This window comes from Drosophila willistoni, unplaced genomic scaffold (assembly GCF_018902025.1).
Source record: "Drosophila willistoni isolate 14030-0811.24 unplaced genomic scaffold, UCI_dwil_1.1 Seg607, whole genome shotgun sequence".
In the NCBI taxonomy this organism is placed as follows: Eukaryota; Metazoa; Arthropoda; class Insecta; order Diptera; family Drosophilidae; genus Drosophila; species Drosophila willistoni.
The window spans coordinates 845-10,000 of record NW_025814526.1 but is presented as its reverse complement, the minus strand read 5'-3'; the positions used below and the strand labels follow the sequence as shown (position 1 = coordinate 10,000).

The 9,156-nt window shown below is 33.4% G+C and overlaps 1 non-coding gene and 1 pseudogene across 1 annotated transcript; both read right to left on the bottom strand.

The window, feature by feature from the left end:
- Positions 1–2,663: 2,663 nt before the first annotated feature.
- Positions 2,664–7,156, bottom strand: LOC124461711 (annotated as a pseudogene).
- A 330-nt stretch (positions 7,157–7,486) lies between these two features.
- On the bottom strand, positions 7,487–7,666 carry LOC6644898. Its single transcript, XR_006955218.1, has one exon. It is a non-coding gene; the product is annotated as a 5.8S ribosomal RNA (ribosomal RNA).
- Positions 7,667–9,156: the final 1,490 nt, after the last annotated feature.

The window sequence follows — 9,156 nt, the reverse complement described above, 5'->3', positions numbered from 1 at the left end:
TTCATTATAATAAATAAATAAATAGACATTGCCGATTATAATGCATGAGACATATGTATTTAAGAATTTTACCAATATTACATATGACTGACCATGCTCGACATCACACCACCTAAGTAGGTTTTGTGCCACATACTCTCGAAATGGACCATTTATATATGAAGGTACCACTCAACAATAAATTTTCATATGTATTTTTATAAATACCATCAAATTTCATTATAATAAATAAATAAATAGACATTGCCGATTATAAATGCATGAGACATATGTATTTAAGAATTTTACCAATATTACATATGACTGACCATGCTCGACATCACACCACCTAAGTAGGTTTTGTGCCACATACTCTCGAAATGGACCATTTATATATGAAGGTACCACTCAACAATAAATTTTCATATGTATTTTTATAAATACCATCAAATTTCATTATAATAAATAAATAAATAGACATTGCCGATTATAAATGCATAAGACATATGTATTTAAGAATTTTACCAATATTACATATGACTGACCATGCTCGACATCACACCACCTAAGTAGGTTTTGTGCCACATACTCTCGAAATGGACCATTTATATATGAAGTACATCAACAATAAATTTCATATGTATTTTATAAATACCATCAAATTCATTAAAAAAAAAAATAACAGATTATAAATAAAATATGATTAAGAATACAAATAATATGATGACCATGCTCGACATCACACCACCTAAGTAGGTTTTGTGCCACATACTCTCGAAATGGACCATTTATATATGAAGGTACCACTCAACAATAAATTTTCATATGTATTTTTATAAATACCATCAAATTTCATTATAATAAATAAATAAATAGACATTGCCGATTATAAATGCATAAGACATATGTATTTAAGAATTTTACCAATATTACATATGACTGACCATGCTCGACATCACACCACCTAAGTAGGTTTTGTGCCACATACTCTCGAAATGACCATTTATTTGAAGGTACCACTCAACAATAAATTTCATATGTATTTTATAAATACCATCAAATTTCATTATAATAAATAAATAAATAGACATTGCCGATTATAAATGCATAAGACATATGTATTTAAGAATTTACCAATATACATATGACTGACCATGCTCGACATCACACCACCTAAGTAGTTTTGTGCACATACTCTCGAAATGACATTTATTGAAGTACCACTCAACAATAAATTTTCATATGTATTTTATAAATACCATCAAATTTCATTATAATAAATAAATAAATAGACATTGCCGATTATAAATGCATGAGACATATGATAAATTTACAATATGATAATGAATAAATTAAGTAGATTTTTTCATATGAATGCGATTATAAATCCACTATGATAATTCATATATAAAAATAAATAGTAAAAAAATCCAAATAAAAAACATATATGAATATATTTTATATGATATGAAAAATTTAAATGTTAAGTAAATTTTTTTTTTCATATAAATGGGCGATATTAAATAAATCGCATACGTTATGATATATTTTCATATGATATGAGAAATTTTGAATGTTGAGTAAATTTTTTTTTTTTTTCATATATATGGGCGATATTAAATAAATCCCATACGTTATGATATATTTTCATATGATATGAAAAATTTTAATGTTGAGTAAATTTTTTTTTTTTCATATAAATTATGAAGATGACAGTTGGCACCGCCGTTTTCATTTATTAAAGTTATATACATATAACATTTTTTTTCTTTTGACCTTTTAATAGGTACAGTAGGAATCTCTTTAAATATATATATTGCGTCACTAAATAAATGACGATTCATTTGGCTACATTATGACGATCACAGTTGGAACCGCCGTTTTCGTTCTTTTAAGTTATATACATATAACATTATTTTTCCACCTTTCAATATGGACAGTAGGAGTTTCTTTAAATATATTTATTGTGTCTCTGAATAAATGACAATTCATTTGGCAACATTATGAAGATGACAGTTGGCACCGCCGTTTTCATTTATTAAAGTTATATACATATAACATTTTTTTCTTTTGACCTTTTAATAGGTACAGTAGGAATCTCTTTAAATATATATAGGTCACTAAATAAATGACGATTCATTTGGCTACATTATGACGATCACAGTTGAAACCGCCGTTTTCGTTCTTTTAAGTTATATACATATAACATTATTTTTCCACCTTTCAATATGGACAGTAGGAGTTTCTTTAAAAATATTTATTGTATCTCTGAATAAATGACAATTCATTTGGCAACATTATGAAGATGACAGTTGGCACCGCCGTTTTCATTTATTAAAGTTATATACATATAACATTTTTTTCTTTTGACCTTTTAATAGGTACAGTAGGAATCTCTTTAAATATATATATTGCGTCACTAAATAAATGACGATTCATTTGGCTACATTATGACGAACACAGTTTGAAACGCCGTATTCGTTCTTTTAACTTATATATATATATAACTTTTTTTTTCACCCATTTAAACATGAAGAGTAGGAATCTCTTAAAGTACATTCATTGCGTCACTAAAGAAATGACGATACATTTGGCTACCTAAAAAAAAAAGAGGATAGAAATGGACTTATTATTATATGAAATACTCTTCCATATAATAATAGTACATCAGCAATTTAAAAAAATCGAATCATCAAGCAAAGGATAAGCTTCAGTGGATCGCAGTATGGCAGCTGCTCAACCACTTACAACACCTTGCCTGTTACAAAAGTCGTTTACAATTGATTCTAGGCTTTGTCATTGTATTAAATAATGTTTTAATAAGTAACTAGCGCGGCATCAGGTGATCGAAGATCCTCCCAATTTACTATGTTACAAATAACATTGGCATCACATCCATTGTCGTTTATAAAATAAACTTTTAATGGTTTAGAAGCCATACAATGCAAATTGCCCCTTATTTATCATTGCAGTCCAGCACGGATACGACCTTAGAGGCGTTCAGGCATAATCCAACGGACGTAGCGTCATACCACTGTTCGCTCGAACAAGTATTGTGCCATTGGTCCGTACCTGCGGTTCCTCTCGTACTACGCAGGAATGCTGTCGCAACAACGTTTTGTCATTAGTAGGGTAAAACTAACCTGTCTCACGACGGTCTAAACCCAGCTCACGTTCCCTTGCATGGGTGAACAATCCAACGCTTGGTGAATTTTGCTTCACAATGATAGGAAGAGCCGACATCGAAGGATCAAAAAGCGACGTCGCTATGAACGCTTGGCCGCCACAAGCCAGTTATCCCTATGGTAACTTTTCTGACACCTCTTGTTAAAAACTCTTTAAACCAAAAGGATCGATAGGCCGAGCTTTTGCTGTCCCTGTGTGTACTGAACACCGAGATCAAGTCAGCATTTGCCCTTTTGCTCTATGTGTGGTTTCTGTCCGCACTGAGCTGGCCTTGGGACACCTCCGTTATTATTTGAGAGATGTACCGCCCCAGTCAAACTCCCTACCTGGCAATGTCCTTGAATTGGATCATACCTGAGTAATTGGAGTTATACCAAATATTTCAAATTAAAAATACATAAATGCACTCTCTCATTAAAGAATTTGTTTGCGATTATATAACAAACTCGTGATACTTTGATCAAGAAGCTTGCATCAAAACCCAATACCATAAGATATAATAAATATATCCGTATAATGGCTAGGAAATGATACACGTTCCATTTAATCAAGTAAGTAAGGAAACAATAAGAGTAGTGGTATTTCATTGGCGATATCAAACACAAGGAATAATATCTCCCACTTATTCTACACCTCTTATGTCTCCTTACACTGCCAGATTAGAGTCAAGCTCAAAAGGGTCTTCTTTCCCCGCTAATTATTCCAAGCCCGTTCCCTTGGCTGTGGTTTCGCTAGATAGTAGATAGGGACAGTAGGAATCTCGTTAATCCATTCATGCGCGTCACTAATTAGATGACGAGGCATTTGGCTATTTTTTTTTTTTTTTTTTTGATCGCAGAGGGAGGAAATCTTCGAAAGATACGGTCACCTTACTACGGGTGAATTGCCGCATGCACGATTCACTGCATCATCAGAACTATAAAGTTCCACAGCGCCTACGTACTAAAACCTCCTCTTTTTAGCCATACGATGTTTATGCCTTCTTTTAGATGTCATGCTGAGGCAGCAAGCGCCTTTGGTTAATTTGTTTGTAACCCCAAGATTAGAATGTGTCAAATCATATATCATTTATGTTGGATTTTGCTCCAATTTAAAAGTGTACTCAAATTTTCAGTTCTGCTTGGTTCGCTGGGGTCGTAGGCGGACGTAATCCTAGACCATATTCCAACGTTTTCTAATATTCGTCAGGATTAGACCTTAGAATACCGCCGCTCGAATCTGTTACTAACTAGACAATGGCCTAGATAGCATCCAGAGGACACCACGAGGAGGTTTCGAGTCGACTTGACCTGGATCCGGACTTACGAAGTATAGCATTTCTGCGTTGACCTTCTGCGTTCACCAGGACCATGTCTCCAATGCTCCTTAAGAGAGTCATAGTTACTCCCGCCGTTGACCCGCGCTTACTTGAATTTCTTCACTTTGACATTCAGAGCACTGGGCAGAAATCACATTGTGTCAACACCCGCTAGGGCCATCACAATGCTTTGTTTTAATTAGACAGTCGGATTCCCCAAGTCCGTGCCAGTTCTGAATTGATTGTTAATTGATAATCGTTATAATTTAAAAGAACTAATTAAAAATTAGTATTCTTAAAAATTTTAGCAAGAAAGTTCCACAATTGGCTACGTAACTAACTATCCGGGGAACAAATAACTATCATAAATGATAGAAACTCTATTTACCCAGAACGAGCACATAAACCATGTTATTGTTTCCCAATCAAGCCCGACTATCTCAATCTTCAGAGCCAATCCTTATCCCGAAGTTACGGATCTAATTTGCCGACTTCCCTTACCTACATTATTCTATCGACTAGAGACTCTTCACCTTGGAGACCAGCTGCGGATATTGGTACGGCCTGTTGAGAAGTTTGCGTATCCCCACCATAAATTTTCAAGGTCCGAGGAGAAAATATCGACACAACAGTATATGTCATGCTCTTCTAGCCCATCTACCATATCTCTCTGCGAAAGACTTCCATGGTAGTACGGCTATAAAACAGAAAAGAAAACTCTTCCGATACCTCTCGACGGCTTCTTTATGGTCGTTCCTGTTGCCAGGATGAGCACGAGGCCCATATTTAATAACAAACGGATACTCAACAGGTTACGGAATTGGAACCGTATTCCCTTTCGTTCAAAATTATTCAAGTGTTTTATTATTTATTATTTCATTTGACATTTTTAAAACTTGAAAATTTTCGGCTTTCGCCTTGAACTTAGGACCGACTAACTCGTGATCAACCACTGTTCACACGAAACCCTTCTCCACTTCAGTCCTCCAAGGTCTCATTCGATTATTTGCTACTACCACCAAGATCTGTACCAATGGCGGCTCCATGCAGGCTTACGCCAAACACTTCTAAGCACACCATTGTACCTTCCTACTCACTAAAGTTTCAAAATTTATATTATAAATAATATAAATCATCTACTTTAGCGGTAATGTATAGGTATACAACTTAAGCGCCATCCATTTTAAGGGCTAGTTGCTTCGGCAGGTGAGTTGTTACACACTCCTTAGCGGATTTCGACTTCCATGATCACCGTCCTGCTGTTTTAAGCAACCAACGCCTTTCATGGTTTCTGTATGAGTTGTTAATTTGGGCACCGTAACATTACGTTTGGTTCATCCCACAGCGCCAGTTCTGCTTACCAAAAGTGGCCCACTGGGCACAATATATCATAACCTTAAACTTCATATCAAGAAAGTTAAGGTTCTTACCCATTTAAAGTTTGAGAATAGGTTAAGATCGTTTCGACCCTAAGGCCTCTAATCATTCGCTTTACCAGATAAGATTATTTTATATAACATTTAAATGCACCAGCTATCCTGAGGGAAACTTCGGAAGGAACCAGCTACTAGATGGTTCGATTGGTCTTTCGCCCCTATACTCAATTCTGACAATCGATTTGCACGTCAGAACTGTTTCGGTCTTCCATCAGGGTTTCCCCTGACTTCAACCTGATCAAGTATAGTTCACCATCTTTCGGGTCACAGCATATATGCTCAAGGTACGTTCCAGTTAGAGGTATAAATAATATAAATATCATTATACATAACTATATAGAACGCCCCGGGATTGTGTTAATTATCTATAAATAGTTAAAAAACTAATCCCATTATTAGTCAAGTTAATTATGCTATTAGGTTTATATCCCAATAACTTGCACATATGTTAGACTCCTTGGTCCGTGTTTCAAGACGGGTCCCGAAGGTATCCTGAATCTTTCGCATTGTTAATCATACAAGTGCATATAATAAACACAGAAAATCAATGATAATCATGCTATTATATAATTCCGAAAAATTAACGCACTGTATTCATATAAATCTATCAACACTTTATCAAATTAATGACATTTATTCTATGTTAAAATGCAAGCAAAATAATTTAAATAAACTATAAGTCATATTTTATGATAAATTTGGTTTATGTTAATAGATTACAATGTCCTTATATGGAAAAAATGCACACTATTATTATAATATTATTAAAATATTAAAACTCTAATGATGAATTTTCCATAATGGATATTCAGGTTCATCGGGCTTAACCTCTAAGCAGTTTCACGTACTATTTAACTCTCTATTCAGAGTTCTTTTCAACTTTCCCTCACGGTACTTGTTTACTATCGGTCTCATGGTTATATTTAGTTTTAGATGGAGTTTACCACCCACTTAGTGCTGCACTATCAAGCAACACGACTCTTTGGAAACACCATCTAGTAATCATTAACGTTATACGGGCCTGGCACCCTCTATGGGTAAATGGCCTCATTTAAGAAGGACTTAAATCATTAATTTCTCATACTAGAATATTGATGCTCCATACACTGCATCTCACATTTGCCATAAAGACAAAGTGACTTAGTGCTGAACTATTTTCTTTTCGCTCGCCGCTACTAAGAAAATCCTTGTTAGTTTCTTTTCCTCCCCTAATTAATATGCTTAAATTCAGGGGGTAGTCCCATATGAGTTGAGGTTGTATATACACACAAATATATTATTTAATATATTAAAACCATTGTTAATTTTTACTTTAAGTGAAGAATAATATTATGACACAATTATTTTTTCATTTCATATCATTAATAAGAGGCAATTCTAGATTAAAATTTAATATTTTTTATGCTAGACATTCCTCAGTATCATTTGATTTGAAAAAGAAAATTATACATCTTCGTTTTTCTCATACATATGTGAGCCAATGTGTTTCAATTATTATTAATATTATGAATATACATATATATCCAATAATATACCATATGCTTTAATATTTCGTAAATATTAAAACAACTTATTTAGCATAGTCTTACAACCCTCAACCATATGTAGTCCAAGCAGCACTCTAAAATTAATTAAAGTACCATAACAGCATGGACTGCGATATGCGTTCAAAATGTCGATGTTCATGTGTCCTGCAGTTCACACGATGACGCACAGTTTGCTGCGTTCTTCATCGACCCATGAGCCGAGTGATCCACCGCTTAGAGTGATTATTAAATTGTTTGTTTATTTCATTACGTCAATAATATTTTTATTGAAAGAAATTAAAAATACACCATTTTACTGGCATATATCAATTCCTTCAATAAAATCTTAACCCAAACGAATGCTGCGAAATGTCTTAGTTAACATAAGTGATTGAATACTGGACTTGACAAAATTTAAAAACTTGAAATTTAAAGTAAACTATCAATTTATGTAAAACGACTTACTTACTTCATTTTCATATAAATATTAAATAAATCCCATACGTTATGATATATTTTCAAATGATATGAGAAATTTTGAATGTTGAGTCAATTTTTTTTTTCATATTAATGGGCGATATTAAATAAATCCCATTCGTTATGATATATATTTCTATATGATATGAGAAATTTTGAATTTTGAGTAAATTTTTTTTTTTTCATATAAATGGGCGATATTAAATAAATCTAATACGTTGTGATATATATTTTCATATGATATGAGAAATTTTGAATGTTGAGTAAATTTTTTTTTCATATAAATGGGCGATATTAAATAAATCTCATACGTTATGATATATATTTTCATAGGATATGAGAAATTTTGAATGTTGAGTAATTTTTTTTTTCATATAAATGGGCGATATTAAATAAATCCCATATGTTATGATATATATTTTCATATGATATGAAAAATTTTAAATGTTAAGTATTTTTTTTTTTTTTCATATAAATTATGAAGATGACAGTTGGCATCGCCGTATTCATTTATTAAAGCTATATACATATAACATTTTTTTTCTTTTGACCTTTTAATAGGTACAGTAGGAATCTCTTAAAAAATATAAATTGCGTCACTAAATAAATGACGATTCATTTGGCTACATTATGACGATCACAGTTGGAACCGCCGTTTTCGTTCTTTTAAGTTATATACATATAACATTATTTTTCCACCTTTCAATATGGACAGTAGGAATCTCTTTAAGTATATATATTGCGTCACTAAATAAATGACGATTCATTTGGCTACATCATGACGATAACAGTTGGAAACGTCGTATTCGTTCTTTTAACTTATATATATATATAACATTTTTTTTCACCCATTAAAATATGAAGAGTAGGAATCTCTTAAAGTAAATTCATTGCGTCACTGAAGAAATGAAGACCTTTGACAACAATTCTATAAGCTCGCTCGTCTTTAGGCTGGAAAGTCTGGTATGGGACGTGTGTCAATCAGCCGCAGTACAAAGAAACCTCTGGCTATGTTCTTTGTGAACTTGATACAGATACAGATGCCAAGGATTTGGACACACTCAGAAGAACTGCAACCTGCAGTTCAACTGTGTAAAATGCCGAGGCGCTTATAGTTCCTCGGACTGCCGCAAGCCAAGGACCGATCCTCCCCGCTGTGCTCACTGCAAGGGCAACCATACTGCCTCTTATAAGGGCTGCAAAGTCTATTTGAAGGCAAAGGAGACGCATCTGCCAAAGCCAAGGTCAACCCCAA